Genomic DNA, 23,713 nt, shown 5'->3' on the forward strand with positions numbered 1-23,713 from the left:
AACCAGCATCATCAGGCGACAGCCAGAGTTGTTGAGAAATCCTCATCCTGTTTCGGCCTTAAATACAGATGTGGGGACCGCTGCTCCCCGAATCCCCACTCCCTTGTGATCCGAGGCTCTGCTCTTCCACACTCGGGGGAGGGTTGCTACCCTCCAGCTCTCCTACCTTCGCCGCTGCTGTGCGAGGCATGGTCTGCGGCTGGCGCTTAGCCCCCCGGGATCCGTTCACACACACGCCCTACGTACCCAGGCACCAACAAACCCGACTCCGCTACCTGCCCGGCTCCGTACACCAATCGCACGCGAAGGACTCGGGGTCGGGGGTCAGAGGGCAGGGGCGTCTGCCGCGCGCTCGCAACCGATTGGAGGAGGTCCCTCTGAGCCGATTTAAAGGCCGTGTAAACAGCCACGCGTGCATACGCACACAAGGCATTCCACCCTTCTCTTCGCTGTAAACAGCCGCGCATGCACGCGAACACAAGGCACTCCACCCTCCTCTTCACACTCACAAAGACCACACGACACAGTTTATCCTCTACTGACGATTTATTCCCCGCGAATAACCCGCTAAACTACGTGTGTTTGTGTGGGTCAGCAGACACTAGTCTATCCCTCGGGGATCCGGGACTCAATTTATCCTGCCTGTCGCTCCACTTTCTACCCTCTGGCTAATTAGCCCAAACTCACCTCTCCCTTACTTACTCTTGCTCCCGCTCTGATGCGCAGGAAGCTGTGGAAGGGCGATGTTGTACGATGTCTCGGTGGAGAACTGGGCCCGGCTACGCTGGATCCTCGTCACACGGACGACTCGAACGGCTGGCCCACCACTCCGCTGATCTCGATGCCTTGAAGAACACTACTCTCTCACTCCCTGAATCACCCTCCTTTTATCCTACCCATAACAAAGGCGCTCCGCTGTTTTGCTCCCTTGGCCTCCCGTCCAATCAGGGGCCCGGATTTTCCCGCTCTTTTGATAGTCGGATCCTAGCTCTGGTGACGTCACCGCAGTGGTCCCCTCGACGTCCGCTTTCTGCTCCTCCCGCTACCAGCCCACTGACCCGTGTTGCGTGTGTGTGGTCCCATCCACGGTGGCTCAACAGCCCCTGCCGTGACCACGTGATTACAATCTCAGGTCACGGCGCCGCGGTGCCCGTCAGCCTCGGGGGTAGGTTGCCCAATTCCCTGGCCGTAGGAAACCGTGAAGCTTGGTCCCATCAGGGGCTTCTGGACTAAAACCTGCCGGCCAGGTGACTTCCCTTCGGGCTTTATGTGGGGTATGCGTGTGTGGGGTGTGCGTGTGTGGGGTGTGCGTGTGTGGGGTGTGTGTGTGTGGGGTGTGTGTGTGTGTGGTGTGTGTGTGTGGGGTGTGCGTGTGTGGGGTGTGCGTGTGTGGGGTGTGCGTGTGTGGGGTGTGTGTGGGGTGTGTGTGTGGGGGGTGTGCGTGTGTGGGGTGTGTGTGTGTGGGGTGTGCGTGTGTGGGGTGTGTGTGTGGGGGGTGTGCGTGTGTGGGGTGTGCGTGCGTGGGGTGTGCGTGTGTGGGGTGTGTGTGGGGTGTGTGTGTGTGTGGGGTGTGCGTGGGTGGGGTGTGCGTGTGTGGGGTGTGCGTGTGTGGGGTGTGTGTGGGGTGTGTGTGTGGGGGGTGTGCGTGTGTGGGGTGTGTGTGTGTGGGGTGTGCGTGTGTGGGGTGTGCGTGTGTGGGGTGTGTGTGGGGTGTGTGTGTGGGGGGTGTGCGTGTGTGGGGTGTGCGTGTGTGGGGTGTGTGTGTGTGGGGCGTGCGTGTGTGGGGTGTGCGTGTGTGGGGTGTGTGTGTGTGGGGTGTGTGTGTGTGGGGTGTGCGTGTGCGGGGTGTGCGTGTGTGGGGTGTGTGTGTGTGGGGTGTGTGTGTGTGGGGTGTGCGTGTGTGGGGTGTGTGTGTGTGGGGTGTGTGTGTGTGGGGTGTGCGTGTGTGGGGCGTGCGTGTGTGGGGTGTGTGTGTGTGGGGTGTGCGTGTGTGGGGTGTGCGTGTGTGGGGTGTGTGTGTGTGGGGTGTGCGTGTGTGGGGTGTGCGTGTGTGGGGTGTGTGTGTGTGGGGTGTGTGTGTGTGGGGCGTGCGTGTGTGGGGTGTGTGTGTGTGGGGTGTGTGTGTGTGGGGTGTGCGTGTGTGGGGTGTGCGTGTGTGGGGTGTGTGTGTGTGGGGTGTGTGTGTGTGGGGTGTGTGTGTGTGGGGTGTGTGTGTGTGGGGTGTGTGTGTGTGGGGTGTGCGTGTGTGTGTGTGTGTGGGGTGTGCGTGTGTGGGGTGTGCGTGTGTGGGGTGTGCGTGTGTGGGGTGTGTGGGGTGTGCGTGTGTGGGGTGTGTGTGTGTGGGGTGTGCGTGCGTTCACGGCGGTGGGCACGGCCCCGACGGAGCGGCTCCGCTGCGGCGGCACCACACAGAGAGGGGATGAATGTGAAGTTGTCACTTGCGAGCCAATGTTTTCCAGTAGCATTTATTCGTTCATGCAAGCAAGCTCGACACCTCCTCTTGACTTTGTGAGTGTCGTCAGCGGAATCCGCCTTGTGAAACAAACGCTACTGGATTTGCCGTGACGTTATACGTTACCTATGTTTGTTGAGCTTCTTTCGTATGGAAAAAGTAAACTGGGAGTGTCAGTGGGCTCTCTCCTATCGTCATCTATTGGCAAGAGCCACAAATGGCAAGTGACATGTTGTTGCTTATGGCAAAATAGCGTAGCAATTACACCGTACTGTGGCATTAATAGTAATAATCATCATCATAGTTATGTACATTAATAAAGCACCATTTACCCGGAGGTCACAACATTCTGTACAGATCAAATATTTATAAATACCCCCCCTCCCCCTCAGGCAGTAAAAACGCAATAAAAGCACGCAGGATCTTGATAAGATTACCCCGCCCCCTCCCCAAAAAAAAAAATACCTCGTGGTTCAATACATACAAAGGAGGTGAAAATACCTTGCGGAGTAGATGTGTCTTAAAGAAGGGATTCAAATAAGCCTTGGGACTCCATGCGGACGGACCGAATATCTGGTTCGGAAGTGAATTAAAAATAGCAGGAATGCCGGCGAACGTCGGATACGCGGGGACATATGAAGGCGCTGTTCCGGCGAGCGTGGGCGTTCGTGAGGACAGCGTGGACAGCAGGCGAGGGGGGACGAGAGGATTTGTGTTCCCCGCGGCGCAAAGCGACACGCTCACAGAGCGATGCCCGACGTCATCAGGTGCGTCACCCCGGGACTCCCCTCATCTCAAGGTCCCACCGGCTTTGCGGAAGGCAACGCCATTAAAAAATAACCATGTTCGATTTACCCGCTGAGCTAAGGAGCGACCCAGCCACAAATGGCAGATCCACGAATTGGGCTTGTCATCGTGTGGAATTTTACAGAGGCCAAAGACTCTAAAACGCATGCTGTTGGATTCTAAATGGAGAGAATCCACGTGACCACGGGGAGAGAGACACGCAGACCCTAAATGCAGGCGTCTGGGTCGGGATCAAACCCACGACCACCTGGATACCAGGCGAGGGACTTAACATCTTGCCACCGTGGCACGCAGAGTTACGTGGCAAAGAGTTGTGTGTTCACGAGTGAAGCGTCGCGTGTGCTCGAAGCCAATTCTCGTGCAGAATCCTGCTCATTGAATAGAAATCATCATCACCACCATCACCATCGGCCATGAACAATCTCATGCTGGACGAAGGCGAGGTTGACGTGGACCATTGCCGACCAACCCGCGACCTCACTTGACTCGGCCCCCTCCGACACTCTTGTCCCTCACCCCCACCCCCACCACGGAAGAGCCCCCAAGCGGTTTTGACCCCTGACTGCCAGTATCTCAGCCGCACTAATCGGGTAGCAGAGAGGAATTTTGTCGAGCTGGCAACACCGCGCGTGTTTTCTAATGTGAGCGCAGACAGTCGCTTCTGTCACAAGTGACGAAGGCGTACGCTCACTCCTGGTCGCTTGACGATTGTGTTTGAAGGTCCTATTGGACCTCCGAGTAAGTTGAAGCTTCCTCCACTCCGAGTGTTAAGGTGTCCGGGTAGTGTACATAAGTCTTGTGGTCAGTACGTTTATCGCGGAGCTAAGCAGTGTGATTGTAATGCTTCAAATCTCTTTGTGAGTCATTTCCATACAGGTGTTCATACCCGTGGATGTTCATGATCCTGTCGCTTCATTTGGATCAAACGCATTTGGTTTTGTTTGGCGTTCAAAGCCAACAAAATCACAAATAGTATTGTAATATGTACATTATATATATAAACTGCGACAACATTTTTTTTAGACAAGTTCACAAACAAATATCAGCTCAGGTTAAATATCAATTTCATTGCATAAATGTCATGAATGCTTTATTTCAATATTGTAGTTGGACATGGACATATTATTTCGTGGCCCCGAGTTGTTCGTGTGCGTCTTTCTACTCGGTTTGTTTTGCTTTTGTCATTGTGGTGACTAAGGTCACTTTTGCAAATGAGACTGATTCTTGTCTCTTAGATTCTCACCTTGGTTCAACAAAAGACAGTTCAAACTATTTATTTATTTCACATTTAACTTTAGGCGTGGCAACGTATGCGCACAGCCGGATCACTGAATAGCAATAAAACAGCACCAGTAAAAGTCACTTGTGGTACATTAACACTGTCAAACAGCGCTGCACAGTAAACCTGCACAAAGTGTTGTACCTCAAGTGGTCTGGTCTGTCGGCTCCATTGGTGTGTCACAAAAGTGTCCAATCACTGGGTCCGTTTACAGAGACCCTTCAAAGGCGTTATTGTTTCATCACAATTGACCTGGTGGTCCATAGGTAGTGACAACCGCGGAAAGATTAATCTCAACGCATAGCCCTTCGATGATGCCATTCTGCATCGGTTCAAAAACATAAAACAGCCGTGACGATGTCTGACTGCGGACTGTGTTTATACGAACCGTGTATAACCCCCGTCTCGTTGCTGCAAGTGAAAGCGTGCAGACAGAGGTCTGCGGATTGGGTGGGTGGGGAGGCGGGAAGGTGAGAATAGAAAAAGAGAAGAAAAAAAACCAACATCCTTGAATGGAGCCCTAAGTGAGCAACTCAAAAGGGATGGGTGACACCATTATGTCGACGCGGCAAAGCCTTTAACAAAGCGAGAGGCGAGGTCGCACAAAAGACTGTAAAGCTCTTTATGGCCACCGCGCGTGTTATTCTGTAATTACCAGAGATGAAAGGAGAAGGCCTTCTTTAGAAGCCAGCAATTACTGGCCGGGCTGGAGAGAGGGAGAGAGAGAAAAAAATCAAAAGAAAGCGAGAAAAATATGACTTAAAGATAGGTAGCTCAAACCCTACATTTAAACATCTATTGGGAAGAATTATTTAAACCGGCGCTTTTGTGCCGGTGATCTCTCGAACAAAGCAACGACGAAAAAAACATCTCAAATTATGGAGTCGGAAATCCAGCAACGCCACCCTTTCCACGGCCAAAACAAATCCGCCGAGAGGCGGGCTTCGCGTTATAATTTTTCACTTTCCCACAGACTGCGAGCCACGGGGAGGCCAGTCGTCTCGACGGAACCCTAAACTAAATAAATAAAAGATAAAAGGACAGCGTGATGTATATCTTGCATTGCAGGTCTGATGGAGGGCAAGTGAAATGTGGGATTGCGATGGGCGACAAGGAGGTTAAAAGCTAACTTTCTGGGCTGGATTAGAAACACAAAAGGGCAGCCACATTATTGGATGAGTGATGATGATGTTCAACTCAAAGCTAAGCAGACAGGGCAGCTGAATGTGCTCTGGCTGGATGGATTATCAGGTTTTCTAGAAACGGGCTTGGATAGAGATTGCAACCGCGTTCACGCCGCAAGGTTTTCAACGGCATCTTCAATTTTAAAAAGTATGAATATATCGTTTTTTACAATTGTATTAGCATGTACGCATGTATGTTGAACTTCTTTCGCACCGTACGTAGTCAACCGCGCTAATCGGAGGAGTGGCAGGTGTGGAGGCATTGCGTGGCTGTAATCCAAGTAATTTGGAGAAGGAATTTGGCGGATCACAGTGAGGTGGATTTTTCCAGCCACGATACACGTGACGCCCATCTGCAGAGACAACAGTTGCACTTATAGGAGGCAGTGACAATGACTCAGCTGGCCACGTCCCAATGTGGCATTAGAGTTATTTTTCCGGGAAATCTGCTTGCCTCCAAACACACAAAATGCACTCGACGTTACGAAGCATGGCACTCCGAGTTAAACTGAACTTAAGGCTCGGCGATATTTTAATGCCCGGATTGTCACGGCCTGCGGGGCAAATTTGAGGCTCATCAACCCACTTACTGGAGCCCGCGGTCAAACTCAGGTGGGCCAGGCTTATAGCTCAATTTGCAAACTGCTGTTCCCCCACGTCACCCATATATCTCATAGCTATTATCTCTTTCAATAGACAGAAAAATATATAGTTCCTATATCTCTCGATTCATTTATTTGATGGCCCTCAACGCAAAAAAAATGTGGACACTGCTGCCTATTCGGACAAACGGAGTGAACTTTCGATGAACTGCGGTAGAATAGCTGGGGTCACCGTGCTTGCCGAGGGAGTAAAATGAACCTGACGGATATCTGTATTGCAGGCACATGGAGGGCAGTGGAAATATTGGATTGAGATGGGCCGCATGGGGGGAATTTGACTACCGGGTCGGATGAGGAAGCGCAGTCGAGTAATTGGAAGAATAATGGTTATTGTCAACGCACGGCTGAGCAGGCAGGGGTAGCTGAATGCGTTTTATACTGGACACATCATCAGTTTGTCTAGAGAGGGTAGCCATATCTGGTTTGGATAGATCAGAAACTAGAAGTAGTTCACGGTGTGGGGGGGGGGGCGGGAAATAATATTTAAAATCCATGCCTGTTCACGCATTTGAACACTTTAATAATGACCTGTTCTATTATCAGCTCTTCTCAATCGTCACTCAGGGACTAATCGTTTAAAGGAAGAATAAACACCGAAGATAATATAATTTGTCGGTCTTCACACTCATTTTACGTCAGTAAGCGAAAGTACATTTCCACAGCATAATCCATATTTGTTTTGCAACCATCTTAGTTTGTCTTATTTGGGCCATCCTTACCCTGCATTTGCTTGTACAGTTTCGTCCGGAGGTAACTGTAAGAACGATAGGTCTTCATTGTGGATGTACCTTCGGTCCCATTCGGATCAAAGTGGGTTCAGCGATTTGGAACAACGGAGGTTGGATCGGAATATGATCCGATTATTTTTTAAATTGTTGGTCACGTTCTGATTGGCCGATTGCATGCTTTGTTTTTAGCATACTATCATGTTTTATACATATGTATAAATGGCTGTAGGAATTACGATTGGATGAATCTGATCAGGAGAGGTAAATAAACCGGTGGGTTCGTGAACTCTTATGGGCAGACATTTTCGTGTAAGTAATGAGAGCTGTAAAGCGTCACTAACAAACACCACGTGATCGGGTTGTCACAAACAAACCACTTGGTGAACCGCACGACTGGGGCGAATCTGACACGCGGGACACCAAACAATGGGAAAAAAATAAAAACAATTTAATGTTAAATATTTACATTTATTTTTAAGGCACCGTCCACTGATGCCTCAAGGTGCCTTGTAAGAATAATAAAAGGCCAAGATAGGCAGAGAAGTTAAATAAAATCAACTGACTTATGCATATGTGGGTTGAAGATTAAACTTAAAAGTAACCACATTATCGAATAAACGATTTTCCAAAGGTAGGGAATTCCGCAACCGCTGCGCAGACACAGCACATATATATATGTTTTTATTGCTAAGAAATGTCTCGGTTGATGTTGAGTATTAACGTGACGGCGCTTTGAACGGCAGATTTTCGCCCCAAAGGCACCCCGCCACGTACGTAAAAAAAAAATATGAAATCGACTTGACGATGCAAAAGATTGTCTCCCCAAGAAGAATAAAAAAAACACATCTCTCCGCAAACTTTCGCGGACGTGCGTGCGACAACGCGCGCGTGGACGCGTCGCGCGTGGTCAACACCCAACCACCGCCCCTGCGCTAGGTGACGGGAAAAGCGCGTGGGCTCTCCATCTGCGGACGTGCGGGTTTTTTTGCGTGGTGTGTGTGTGCGTGCGTGCGCGCAATGTCAAAAAGAAAAACATCACGTGTGCAACTGCCCCTCTCTTCCCCACCCTCCGCCCTCGTTGTTACACGCGGACAATGAGAGAGAGAGAGAGGCACGGTTCGCCGTTAAAATCAGAGTTCCCCATTGTTGTTAAACCGCACCGCTGGTTTTCACTGCGAGTAAACGGGTGTCGCAACGCGGTCTCTTGAGTCACAGCGGCGGCGGTGGCGTTCGTCTCCATTTGGAATGCAATGAAATAATACTTCCCACAATGACAAATTCTCACACTTCGCAGTTATGTGTAGGTTTCTTGTTCTGGTTGCTCAAAAGCCGCCACCCCCACCAATGGGGTCTGACTGATCGTGGTTCGCAGGGCTTCCTGCTTTGGTGACACTTTAAACACGGAGGAGTCGGGCTTTCGCGAACAAATGTTATCCATAATAGAGGGTATTTGGGTTAGATCGCGCAAATATAATTGCGTCGTTATATCCGCCACCACCCGACACAGCCAATTAGTAACGTTTGTCACGCAAACAAAGTATGGCAATTCGTTACTAATTCTAGATTTGAAGCTTTCGTGACTGCAAGGATCCATACTCTTTGGTTCTATTCGGTAAAGTCACGTAAAAGTATAAAACAACAAAAAATAAAAATAAAAAAATAAAAAATCACGACGTTTCGGCCACAACACAAGTGGCCTTCATCAGGTGAAGGGACCAGACTGTCTCGAGGACAGCGCTGGAGTGAACACAGCTAAGCTCAGACCGCGACCTTTAAGCTTGTGTGAGAGGAATTAAGGTGCCTTGACAAAGGAATTAGCATAAAAATTAGCGTTTAATTGGCGGACTTAGCATGATGAACGTTGTAGAGGGGGTGAACATGTGCAGACCGGCGAGGGGGGGAGGGGGAGTTTACATATTGATGGTGTGAAAAGGGAATTTAAGCAGCTGCGAAAGTTTGGGATACCACTACTTGAAAAAATATACTGTACCATTGAAAATTAGTTTAATGTTTGTTTCGATTTAGAACGTCTTTCCAATGGTTGCTTAATTTGAAACCATTTTCTCGGTTGAAATTGTGTCTGTGTTTGTAAATCTGAATTGCCTCGTGAACAAATCTCTGATAAAAACCCGTGGGTTTGCAAAGAACCTTGGTATCGGAGAAAATTATATCGTGATCACCCACAGCGTTGTAACAGTGATCAGCTACGGCAGAATAATTTGTTCTGCCCTGTTTCAAATCTGATTTGTGCTCGCGAATTCGGTCAGAGACATGTCGTTTCGTCTCCCCGATATAGCAGTCACCACAGGTGCAGATCGATTTGTAAACCCCGGGGTACTGTAAGTCAGGAATGACATCCTTCACGGAAGGGATCAGGTCACGGATTTTGTGTACTGTATTGAACCGGACCAGGATCTTGTGTTTGTTTAGAAGGATGTCATTCCTGACTTACAGTTCCCCGGAGTTTACAGATTCATCTGCACCTGTGGTGACTGCTATATTGGGGAGACGAAACGACATGTCTCTGACCGAATTCGCGAGCACAAATCAGGTTTGAAACACGGCAGAACGAATTCTTCTGCCGTAGCTGATCACTGATACAACGCTGTGGGTGATACGGGTTTTTATCAGAGATTTGTTCACGAGGCAATTCAGATTTACAAACACAGTGTCGAGGTCTGCTCGGCACGACGAGAGCGCTTCAGGGCGAGAGATTGTTGGGTGGACGGTGCTCGCAGAGGCACGATTAGAGACCTGCCCGCTGTCTCCAATTGCCACCGGCTCGGTGTCCCGCCGTTCAGGCGCTGACTCCCCGTCACCGAGCTCGCACTCTGAGCAACTCGGATATTCGAGATGCACATCGTTGTTGGTGACTCTTGTCCATTTGCAGCGGATTATCCAGCGGCAATATCCACGTACAGTATCAGGCCTCAAACTGCTGATGAGATGCGGTGAAAGAAGAAGAAGTAAAAACCGAGCTCGTGATTTCCCTTTAATAATCCAGCTCTGCCGAGGTATGCGTGGATCCAGACGCAAAATGTTCGATGAATTACAACGCCTCTCTGAGTTGTACCACGCATTGTTCAGCATGAAATCAAGCTTCGTGTTCCTAAAGCCACGCGCTGAATATCCCACAAGAGAGGTAAACAACGCAGCCGTGAAGACCTGTTAGGCCCGCTACTTCTTATTTGATTTTTCTCAATACACCAAGTCCCCCGGTTATTTACATATTAACTTACTTCCGTGCAATTATAACAATGTTAAATATTGTTGGAGATTACGTGTCACAATGCTTTTACCATGCGTTATTTGTCGATGTTCTGACTTCTCCGGGCCAGATTCACTTCCGTGGGACCTATGCACTTTTAATTCATCGAGATTGAAAACTCATTTGAGTAGAGCTGCGTTTTTGTGTTCAGTTTGCTGTTTCCCCCCCACCCCGCACCTCCGATTATCACGGATGGTTACGTACGGTGCGAAAGAAGTTCAACGTACATACACAGACACGCATCAAGGTCACGGGCGATGCTGTCGATGCCACGGCGAGGCGCTGATGCACATGGCCTCGCCGATTTATCCCTCGCCGTTGCCAAAGGAGACGCGGGCACATCGCTGTCAAGCATTCGCCGGCGAATTCACCGTTGCCACCGAGTGAATTGGGCTCGGGTTTGTTTCCATTGGAACCTCGAGGGCACGTCTCGTCGGCAATGGTGAGGGCAGACGTGCAACCCTGCCAACTGCCTGGCTCACCCCACGCCGCCAACGGAATGGGCCTCAACGAGAACGAGCGCTCTGAAGAGCCCCTTGGAAGAGAGGCTACTTTGGCCCACTCCTCCGCGCTGTCGAGAACGTCTTGGTAACGTACGGACAGCATCCACGCTCGTGGCAGTTACCCCCACACGTTACACCATCCCCACCGGGTCGACGAAAGTGTGGCGTCAGTGAAATTCTCCCAACATTTTCGAACGGCCCTCGAAAGAAACGATCTTCTAGGCGAGGCATTTGCAACAAACGCAGGCGGGGCCTACAATCAGACGGCGCAAAAGCAAGAGCGGCGAGAGGGAAGAAAAAACAAGCACGTAAGTGAATAAATAAGTATCGGTGAACAATGGCACGTAAATGAATGCGGCCTCAGGCCAGGTGACTGGATGTTACTAATTGTGGTTTTGAGCACTGACGCACGCGTGGAGAGCACTCGCCGAAGAGACGCCAGGCATGCCCACATCTCTTGCCGCCCCGATAAATACAAGCACTCGCACGCGACACGATCTGATTGTGAAATAAATAATATACATAGAGACGCGAAGCAAACATTTTCAGACGTACCATATGATGTAGAGAATAAAAAAAATCCCCACCCACCCACCACAATTAGTCCCCTTCAACGCCAATGAAAATAAACGCAAGTTTATACCGCGCGCATGTTTCGCGAATCGGAGGCGAACGTTCGATCGTGAGGTCGGCAGACTCAGGGACGCAGCTCCAGGCTCTCGCGCGCTCGCCGCTGAGATCGCGTAAAAATAGTGGTTTATTTATTTATTTGTTTAGTCCACAAACGTTTTATTTTTGTTCACTAGTTTATTCTGAGCGGCCCCATCCACCGCGCCCGCGTTTGCTGTGTATCAAGGTCCACGCGCGTGGCTCTGTGGGTTAAAGGGTCACTTCGCTCGCTCGTTTCGGCTCCTCACTCCAAAAGAACTCATTTAATGTGTCCTAGCTCACCACCACGACCCCCTTTAAGCTCCCGCTCATACTCACCACCACCACCGTTACCGCTCCCTCTTCATAGTCTCATTACACTCATTAACCCCGTCCATTCAATGCGTTCGTCATCGTTTACTGTCATCAATTTAGCTTTCACCGAATCCACGCATCATCACAGATTCGCCCCTCCCCACACCTCCATTGCTTCCTCTCGTCTATTTTATTCACCTCATCTCTCCACCATGACATTCACACGTTGTTACACCGTTCTGACGTCTCTGTAAAGCACATTGTTTAAGGCGCTATGCAAATTACGTTAAGTTAACAAATTATGTTGTCGGATTTATTTAACAATAAATAACGTTTTGATTTAAAGCTTTCGTGACTGCAGGGATTCATATTCTTGTTTTTTTTCGGTAAAGTCATGTCGAAGGGAAACAATGAAATAATAAAAATATAAAACAATAAAATTCTCACGACGTTTCGACTGCAACACAAGCAATCATCATCAAGTGTGAAAACCACAGCAAGAAAATTTGAAAAAGTGGCGGTTTTTTTTTCTTAACGTTAGCACCACGGAGAGCGATTCGGCAGTTGTTCAGATGGACGAGTCCATCTATGTTCGGAAAAGAGGAGGGGGGAGACGAAGAGAATGGAATGCGGTCTGAAAGCCACCGTATTGTTTCCCTTCTACGTGACTTTACCGAAAGAACCAAGAATTATAAATAACATGTTCAATTTAAACCATTCAATTATGTCTCCAATTCGTCTTTGTTTCAGAAGGCCCATTGGCCGGTGGACTAAAGTATTATTTTATCTCAGCTGTTTAATTTTTTTCTCGGCTTTAAAAACAACACCACCACGTATTGTTTGGGAACGATGTCCGACGTTTTTCTTCCACGTGCTGGGAGCTTCTCCAGGAATTGCTCCATTCCATTGCTCGAGGAATCACAGGGTGCTTTAAAAAAATGTTGACACTTCTGAGAATTTGCAACAATACCATGAGAAATGTGTCGCTTCCGGGCTCTGAAGACCACCTGGAGAAGATTCCAGGCACGCGTTGGCGTCATCTGGTCGAGCACCAAATGGGTCGAGGCTCAAAAGAAAGCCGTCCCTTGGTGTGCACCAATCAGTTTCAAAGACAATGTATATATTATCATAGTATACTTTTTGTTTGCATTTTGACTGCAGGTATTGTGGTTAATACAGACATGAATCCTTGTAAAAAAAGGTTTAAGTTTTGTTGCCAGAAAAAAGGGGAAAAACCCTATTCTTATATTTTGGTACTGGCAAAGGAGGTCTAATGATGAAACAAGTGGAGACTCTTTGACTTTTTGAAGCTATAAACATCACATTTGTTATCATGTTACAGAGTACTCTCTGTTATTTTCCCATTAAAAAAACGATAGTCCCATATCAGTGTTCACATTTTTTTTAAGCACCCTGTATTACATTCTTGAAGAAGCTCCCCTTGCGTTAAGCGAAACGGCGGACGTCACGATGAACCCGAAAACAAAACACACCGCAGAGATACACAGCAGCAGCACAACCGCAAACTCGTACGCAACATTATTTACTTGCCCTATATTTTTGTACGCTGAAAGGCTTTTGTTTATTTTCATACATACAAACACTGTTTAATTTTATTATCCCATAATCCTTCACCGTTGAGCCTGATGAGCGTGTACAGCTTCAATACGCTGCGCCGAACAAGCCTGGTGGTTGCTGGCGGAGAGCCATTCCCTATCACGTGCGGCATCGCAGCAGAATTGTGGCTTGGGTCTGCCGCTGATGACTCGCGCAAAGTAGGAAGCAGCCCCCAGAGTCTGCTTCGCTTCAACAAATGTTGCCGGAAGACATCGGTCGAGTAGGTCCATCGACTGTTGGAATAATTCGTATTGCCCTTTGTCAATGCACTGCTGGATGAAAGAGTTCCTATTGTTTGACCGTACTTCACCACTCTGGTCAGTGCGGGTTCGGCGAAAGTGGGGGGGGGGGGGGTGGGGGGGGCGCTCATGATGAGTTCACGCACCACTCGCTACTAATGTTAGCCGTGGCCGGCGGTCAAACTCACTTGCCAAATGTATACGCAGCGCGCTAACCACTGTGCCACCACTCCGCCCACAATTCATTACCAACCCGCATTGACCGGCGCGGAGAAGAATGGTCAAAGAGCCCTCTGACCAACACGGCGCGGGGAAGGGGATTTCCTCCTGGAGCTCGCTGACGCACAAAGGGCTGCAAACTATAATTTCATTTTACTTTCATCGAATTTCATCAACCAATTCAACGTACGTATTCATTCCCTTCGTCATATGCCAGTTCGCAGCATTGGCGTTTGATCGTGTTCACTCGTTTTTGTCACCGCACGAAAACAACGGTGCGAGCGAGCTGGCATTGCCGGTGCCTCGTGAGCTAATTTGGGCCGCCGTTCCACGAAGTCACAACGTTACATAACAAAGGATATTCGTTGTATGTGTCAGTGGTGGCGTGGCAAGTGCCCCGTGAAAAAAGGGGGAAATGTCAATTGTCTGAGTCTGCAGTCTTTTCTCTTCTTAGCTCAATGGAACTTACTTGCAATAAATTAACTGACTCATTAGTCCATGGGCCAAGGCAGAAACCAGTAGTGTTAATAATAATAATTAATATTTATTTACAGTGCACCTTTCATACCACCACAAGAGTTCAAGGCATTGTGATATGAAGGAGAAAAAACCATCGCGAGGACTCCGGCCCTCCATAAAGCAGCGGTTTTTGGCTCGTACTCGAACAAAGACGCTCACCGCATTGCGCGCTTTCAGATGCACTTTTGCGGCCGTCTGGAATGCTCTTCCTTCCGATATGAGGAAGGCACTGGAGCTGTGCACTTGGAAATCATCGCAATTGAAAACTCATTTCTCCTTTTGTGTTTAGTTTGTTGTCCCCAACCCCCCGCACCACCGATTAAGCACGGTTGACTACGTACGGTACGAAAGAAGTGTCACATATATACGCATGTACTCATTCGTTCATACGGCCAATACGAACGATGCGCTTGATAACCCCCACTCATTTCAAATGGTTGTCATGTAATTCACTGTTATTGTTGGCCTCATTGAAAGATTGGAAGCGCTACGGTTAGGTCACCCGCCGATTAGCACGGTTGTCTGCGTACGGTATGAAAGAAGTTCAACACACATACATACCTCAGGTGGTGCTGACGAGCGAGATACCTGCTCTTGTCTCTTGAACTATAACAAGACAAAGATTCCCCATATAGCCTGAACAGACTGTTGGGGCAAGTGCTGTTAACGAGCACCTATGAAGGCCGGCACGGCACACGAGGGGGTGGGTGGCCAGCACCACGCCCAGCTGTCTTTGTTTCCCTAGTGGCGATGTTTAGACTCCACACCAAGTACTAATTTTGAGGCTGAGTTGACCAAGGGGAGGCCCAGTACCGGTACATATAATCGTCACTGGTGTTGGCCCTGAACGGGAATCGAACTCAGGGCGTCGGGTTCACAGCACAGTGCGCTAACCGCTACACTACCGTTCCCCCTATGAACTGTAACACGTACATACATACACACAACAACACAACAACCGACATTCGCCACTAAATGGCGGTGACATCACCACGACGCTTGTGCCAGGCTATGTGCACCTTGAGGCCACGTGAAGTGTCGAACGCCCGCTGGCAGGAGGTCACGGGGCAGACCCAGGTGCCACACATACATACACACATACATACATACACACATATATACCTTCCCACCTTTACGTGCCATCAGTCACTGCTGCGCTCACGCACCACCGTGTTGACAATACATTTTTACAGCTTAATTAGGTTCCCTGTGAAAAATTCCTCTGTTCTATTAATGGCAATTACTCTTGAGTCTACGTTGATTCTTTGAAACCCAACTTCGGGGCATCAACCCAAGCAATTTCTGCTGTCATCGTGGGCATTGTCTCATTGCACGTCTATAGCGAACCTTGTAATTGTGTCACCTGACCCGCAAACACCAACAACAAAAACAAGGACCATTCGTCCTTTTAAGCTTAGCCTTGTCGTGACCGATTGGGTCAAATCGCCTGTCTGGTAACTGCCCGATGATTTTGGTCGCAGCTGCCAGCGAATCGTCGTGCTACCTGATTTGTTCCACGCGTTGTGAAATCGCTGTCCAACACGACACATCGGTGCTGCCACCGAAGCGTTAATAAACGAGCACTTTGTTGCACGTGTGTGTGTATCGGGAGCGGTAGTGTCGAGGTTAGCGCGCTGCGCTATGAACCCGGCGACCCGTGTTTGATTCCCGCTCACGGACAACACCGGTGACGATTATCTGAACCGGTCCTAGGCCTCCCCTAGGACGACTCAGCCCCAAATGAGTACCTGGTGCGGTGTGTAGACATCGCCACTGGGGAGACAAAGGCGACCGGGCGTGGTGTTGGCCACCACCTCCTCGTGTGCTGTTCCGGCCTCCATAGGTGATCGCTAACAGCACTTGCCCCAACAGTCTGTTCAAGGCTATACGAGGTATCTTTGTTTGTGCTGGTGCAGTGGTTGGTGCGCTTTGCGCCCTACGCACCCGGCTAGCCGAGTTCCATTCCCGCTCACGGCCAACACCAGTGCTGAATATCTGAACCGGTCCTGAGCCTAGGTCGACTCATCCTTAAGTGAGTACCTGGTGCGGTGCGTATACATCAGCAATCGAGAGACAAAGGCGGCCGGGCGTGGTGCTGGCCACCCAGCCCCTCGTGTGCCGTGCCGGCCTTCGTAGATGCTCGCTAACGGCACTTGCCCCAACAGTCTGTTAAGGGCTATACGGGGAATCTTTGTCTTTGTGTGTATCAGAGAGAGAGAGAGAGACACTAGACTCGTGTAACTTTATTGACAACGCCCACCAGTTTGGGGTGAGCGTGCAAAGAAATCTGGATAATTCCGTATAATTAAAAGCAAGTGCACAGCGCAACTGACATTCTCCCCTGCACAGATGAGACACTTAGCCCTGCGAGTAGTTAGTAGCTGTGGTATTAGCCAGATGGCCTCGTACAGCAATATTGAAACGGGTGAGAAGCTACACACTCATCTGCCGCTGCGTTCCGTGGGCAGGGCAACACTTGAGGCTTCAAGGTAATTACGCGAATTACAAAGATCAATGCAGACCTCTGCAATATTAAGCGAAGGGGCAGAAGATGCTGCGCAATTACTGACCAGTAAAGTTACTCGTACAATTGTGGCTGTTGCATTGATGACGCTAGATGTAATTAGTGTCGAAACGTCAAAATCGAATGGTAAATGTTGCAGTGGTGTTTTTCTCTCCAACACACAACCGGTGTGCTCCACTCGTAATTAATTGGCATGTTCTGTTTACATGACAAACCTTACTAGTTGGCTGTGTCGGGTGGTGGCGGGTTTAACGACACACTTATATTTACGTGATGTCATTAAAAAAAACCTAGATTATGGACTTGTACAAATTGTAACTGAGAAGACACTGAGATTAAAACAACATGTATATTTTGCACCAAAATTTGCATGGATGCGTGTACATCAATACACGTGACTTAATAGCAATTTCACTGATGGACGAAGGCCTTCCACACTCATGGAGGTGGTTGAACCATACTTCACCGCACTGGAACCCTGAGGAATTGGAGGAGCATGTTAGATATGTCTTACCACTGATGCTACCTGTGGCTGAAAACAAAGGGGGGTCACCGCATCGCCGCTCTTCCGATATTAGCAAGCCACTGGAGCTATACAGGATTAAATCATCATCTAGATTGACAAACTAAATTACTTAGAGCTGTGTTTAGTTTGTGGTCCTTACCCCGCACCTCAGGTTAGCATGGCTGGCTATGTATGGTGTGAAAGAAGTTCAACATACACACACGTTAATCCCTTTAATCTTAAGTGATTGCTGACACGCTCCGCTCCCTCCTAACCGTCCCTGCCACTTTGGTGCTTTAATCACAAAAAAGCGGTGTCCACGTGGCAGCGGGTGACATCACTTTTATCGGCGTGGAAAGACGTTGGATTATTAGGTGATGCAAACGATCTGCAAAGTCTGAAGAGAGATCAGAACTTGTTTAAACAAACACAATCAATGCACGCTAGACTCTCCATGATCCGCACTAATGATGGAGATAATGGCCGCGACTAATTGAAACTCGAGGATAATCCAAAAATGTGAATTTTCTGCAGATCTGTTTGCCAAGAAACATTTATATAGGTGTGAATGAGTAATTTATGAAGCACAACGGACGATTTCAATTGTTGCTCTTTCGATTTAGAACAAATATTAACGATCGACCGATCGATGCTTGTGCTCAGTGATCACACTTTCCTGCTCCCGCCCAGCAGAAGACTCGGCCCACTAACGGAATCATAGCAGAACCACGCAATCAGAATCAATCAAACTCTGCCCACTGCTGTAAAGATATGGCAACTACTGAACTGTAGAGGCGATCACGTGGATTTCAGTTTAACCGGAGCACGTACTTGTTCGGTTTAAGCACGTAACTTGTAAAACACATTTCCAAGAATAACAGTGTATAACTGTTTTTAGATTATTAATTTGGGTAAAATGGAAAATCCATGAGTAAGTCATGTATGTCAAAATCTCAGGTTTGCCGTTAATCCGCAAAGCGTATAAACCGCACGCGAATAATCACGAGTCGACTGTATGTTTCATCCGAAACTCAATCTTCAAAAATCAAGAAATGGCGTGAAAAATGCAAACAATTCATTTTACGTGACTTTACCGAAAAAACAAAGAGTAATTAATTCTATATGAATATGAGATCTTGTAACGCGCTTCACAGTGATCACTCACTCTCATGGAGAAAGAACGACTCAGAGGCGCGAGCAGAAACCATGGACAAGCAGGAAGGCAGCAGTAGCCAGGTGATGAGCCGGCAACAACAATTCCCCAAGCTCTGTAGTCCTCTATGTGTTAAGGTGTTATCAGATAGCTTTTGTTTGTAATTTCTTTAGAACTGCTTGTTGTTGTTGTGTTTAGTTTGTTGTCCTTCCCCCGCGCCTCCGATTAGCACGGTTGGTTACGTACGGTGTGAAATAATTTCACCATATCATTCATGAGTGGTTCATATGCGGGAGGAAACCGGAGCACCCGGAGAAAACCTACGCATGCGAGGGGGAAACACTCTATCCCATTCAAACGAAGCAGATTGAGTCCAGATTTTTGCTCGTGGGAAGGGAGTTTAACAACGAATGTGCCATCCACCAACGCCCGCCTCCACAGAGCTTGATTACAGACCACATGCGTAGCCACCACCGCCTGGCACGAATGCACGGTGGTAAACCGCTTTGCGCTTCGCAAAATATGATTGATTGATTGTTTCAGCAGCCTCTGTACTCTCGTGGGCAACACACACACCACACACGTTCACAGCCTTTAACAGACTGTCGGGGCAAATGCAGTTAGCGAGCACCTACGAAGACCAATGCGGCGCACGAGGGGGTGGTGTAGCTAGAATCATGCCCGACCGTCTTTGTCTCCTCACCGCTGATTAATACGCACCTCACCAGGAACTATTTTAAGGCCGAGTCTACCTAGGGAAGGCCCGCGATCTGTTCAAATATTCGCCACTGTTATTGGCCATGAGTGGAAATCAAAGTGGTGTGGCCGGGTCCGCAGCGCGGCGAGCTAACCACGACACCACCGCTCCCCCATTGAGCGGCGACCACGCACACAACGATGCACGCACGCGGAGAGACGCGCGCACACACCTCCGATGGTGTCACCGTGAACAAGGAGACCGCTTTGTGTTTGCACGGGTCCAAACAAGATAGGCACTGGTTTAATTGCAGGGCAGATCGTGCAATTTACGGAGAAGGCCAGTTAAATGTCCCTCCTCTTTCCTTTTTCTCCCTGTAGAGCTGGAGCTCCCTTAGTTCTTAGATCTGTGCGTGATGTTCGCCGCATTGTACCCTCGCAGCCTGGCGGGGGTTGCAACCAAGAGTTGTGGGAGTGTCTGAGAATCTCTGGCGCAACTCTTTGAAGTGCACTTTTGACAAAAGTCAAATGTGTTTAGCGCAGACCAGCTGTACTTTTCAAATGCCATGTGCATTTTGAATCAACATCATCTTTCATCCGCTTAGGGGTTTTTTTTTGTATGCGAGGGAACAAAAAAGCAACGTGTTTTGATTATTGTATTTACATTTCAATTGCAGACAAATGTTCCCTAATGATTCATTGTGTTGACAGGTGGCGAGCTGTTATGCAAAAGCATAAGACGGCTGCATTTGATCTACACTGTCTTAGCGATGTTAACGATTTTTTTTAATTAAGTCTATTGAACACGTTAGATAAAAACATTTTTACATATAAGACAAAAAAAATCACCACGAATTGTGAAGAAAATTTGCTCTGTCTGCACATGTAAAAAATATACCGTAGATTCCCGTAATTGTTTTAAATAAAGTAAAAAAGAAACCAGGGATTTATACAGTTACTGCAACACCATATTAAATCACGTCATTAAATATGTTTTGACTAATCCTCAATCAATTACACTGATAATGAATGTAATTCAAACAGTCATGTAGCGTGGGCAAACATAACGAAAGAAAGAGCTTCACAAGTCGGTTTTGCCTCACTGAATGGACTGGTCTGACAGTTTGTAGTTTCTGTGACTTGTGGCTTTTGCCCACACATCTTTGAAAACCTAATAAGGCTTTGAAGTCTTAATTCTACACCCACACTACGCATATGAAGCTCTGTAGCGTCTCGACTTAGCTGGACTCGCCCTTCCCGAAATTGCTTTAACATGATTGCTGTGAGTAGATTTCCACGGAAGCCCCGAGATCAGTTACAGAACTTCGCGAGATACATCACCGAACAATGAAAATGATGAAATGCGAACAATAGTCAATACAGCCCGCACTTCAGTCGAATGTAAAATAATCTTCGCTCCTACGAAATTATGAAATCTGAGTGAACTGCAAGTAGAGCATCCACGCGTGTCCTTTTGGCCTCGATGTTAGTTTTGGGGCATTGATTAACCCGTGCATTGCTTCAGGGCTTGGTTGAAAGTGCGCCGTAGTCCGTGTTCAGCCTCTTCGGAGAAATTCGACGGCGGGTTTTAATTCATCTTCGCAGAATTCGCATGAACCACGTCGGGAAGCCGCGAGACCTTAGAGGGATGGAATGAACACCGCGTCCCACTCGCTCACGATCAACCTGCTAAAAATGCATTTCAACGGAACCTCGCAGATTCTTGCGCTCAACGCCCGCACCGCCGTCATATCGTAATGAAGTTGTCTCGACTCACACTTGCGAGTGGATGTATCGATAACGTGTAAATATACTTACGTCTGTCATAATCATCGCCGTAATCATCATCACCGTGATGAGCCCCTGATCTGTCATCCGCTGAGGGGTTAAAGCCTTCTCAGGCTGACGCCATTCCAAGCGGGTTCTGCGCAGCGACGATCCGGGGTGATCTCACCGCTCTATCTCAGCCGTCATTGGCCTCTCAGGCGCGTTCGCTCTTTTGACTGCCATTCCATCATCAGTCTCGTCCGTTGGGTATCATATCCATTCCAGCGCAACGTTTCCTTCCCAAGCCAACTTGACAGTCAAGACGATGTCTTGAGTCTGCGCCAGTCCGTATCCATTATTCATTTGTTTACTTTTCAGTTAGTCCATTTTATTTGTCCCTGACATCATACACGGCCAGAATGTGGCATATCTGGACCTTCTACGATGAAACTTGCTTCAGTAAAAAAAACTGTGACGGCCAGAAAACAAAAACAAATGGAATTGCATCCATGTAGGATTTTAGCACACAGCGTTTTAATATGGTGGGGGGTTTTTTCTGGAAGATTTGCTGGTTTATCCAGGACGTTTCTGTTGCACGTCGTCGCTTCAAGATGTTCTCTGTTCATATTTTGTTTGTTGCGGTTGCACCCAACTCAAGAGCCACATGGCTCACAGGGCTATCTCCATGTATATAAAAGGCAAAGTTGTGAATATGTATGTCTGTTCAAAATGTTTAGCGTACTTCCCGACATGCAACAAACTTGAAATTTGCCATGTGGGTACTTTCCAGACTGTACACCATGCAAAAATTAAAAAAAAAATACACTTGTATTTTAGGGGGGCGGGGGGGTGAGCTCAATAATGAATATATTTTTTTGCACGGCAAGTGAGCTGTGACGTCAAATCTGTCACGTGACCCTCGCATGTAGAAGCGTAACGCATTGTAGTGGAGCAGTTAGCGCGCTGCGCTACGAACCCGGCGACCCGAGTTCGATTCCCGCTCACGGCCACTACCACCGGTGACAATTATATGAACCGGTCCTGGGCCTCCCCTAGGTCGACTCAGCTTCAAACGAGTAACTGCTGTGGTGTGTGAACATCGCCACTGGGGAGACAAAGGCGGCCGGGCGTGGTGGATCCAAGTCCCGGGCAAAGCCGGGTAGTAAAGCTAGTACCTAATAAATGAAACTTGAAACTTGAAAAGGAGAAAGCATGAGAAGTAGTGAATGCGTTTATGAGAAGGGGAGTTGAGGTTGGTATACTGGACGATGATGCGAGTGAAAACTGCTGGCCTGTACTTGGCCTAAGTTGACTCAACTTGAAGTAAGTAGCTTTTGTAACGTGGCAGCAGCATAATCACCGTCATCGTCGTCATCTTTGTTCAAGTTTAAAGTTGATTTTGTTCAACCAGGTGGGAACTCAAGTTACCAGGAGTAAACCTGGGTCACAGCGAAATGCCAAAAAGCCAAATAAGTAAAACAAAATAAAGCAATGAAACAAATAGAAATACGCACAAAAAAAACATATCGAAAATATTGCACAAATGTAAATCTATGTTAAATAATTAAACCCCTGGAGTGAGAGTCGCCTCGGGCAGATAACTTTTAGGCTGATCATGGTTACAATTACACAATGAAGTTACAGAAATAGGGTGATCATCATTTTCTAAGGAGCAGACTTTGGGAAGACAAAGGTGGCTGAGCATGTTTGGTAGTGCGTGTCAGCTTCAATAAGTGCTTGGTTAAAGCAATCGCCCCACAGTCGGTGAGATGAAATGGGGAATCTTTGTCGAGGTTCAGATCATCATTTACGCCCCCCCCCCTCCCCCCTTATCTTTGTTTTTTTCTTAATTGCCCCTAATATTCACCATGCCTATTTGTTAGTGTCCCTGATAACTATGGGTCCGATTTATTACTGTCTCTAGTCAGTACGGTTTATTTTAATTACCATGCCTGATCGCTACGCTCTGCTGGTATTAATGACCACAATCACGATGCTTTGAAAGATAGCCCAGGGTAGACGTGGAGTATGGAGACCCCCTCCGCGCATCGCCCCGTCAAGTGATAAGAGGTGATAGACACCAAGACCCACGACATTTATTTGAGAGGTGTCGCGGTGGCTATGAGATGTGAACTCTCTCCCGCCTGGTGTGGAGGATGGTCGTGGGTTCGATCCCGGCCCTGACGCCTGCTGTGTATTTGGAGTATGCGTGTCTCTCTCATCATCATCATCACGGTGGCTATGAGATGTGAACTCTCTCCCGCCTGGTGTGCAGGATGGTCGTGGGTTCGATCCCGGCCCTGACGCCTGCTGTGTATTTGGAGTTTGCGTGTTTCTCTCTCATCATCATCATCACGGTGGCTATGAGATGTGAACTCTCTCCCGCCTGGTGTGCAGGATGGTCGTGGGTTCGATCCCGGCCCTGACGCCTGCTGTGTATTTGGAGTTTGCGTGTTTCTCTCTCATCATCATCACGGTGGCTATGAGATGTGAACTCTCTCCCGCCTGGTGTGCAGGATGGTCGTGGGTTCGATCCCGGCCCTGACACCTGCTGTGTATTTGGAGTTTGCGTGTTTCTCTCTCATCATCATCATCACGGTGGCTATGAGATGTGAACTCTCTCCCGCC

Source organism: Petromyzon marinus, chromosome 49, assembly GCF_048934315.1.
Source record: "Petromyzon marinus isolate PM22_M1 ecotype Great Lakes invasive population chromosome 49, UKy_Petmar_22M1.pri1.0, whole genome shotgun sequence".
NCBI classification, from domain to species: domain Eukaryota; kingdom Metazoa; phylum Chordata; class Hyperoartia; order Petromyzontiformes; family Petromyzontidae; genus Petromyzon; species Petromyzon marinus.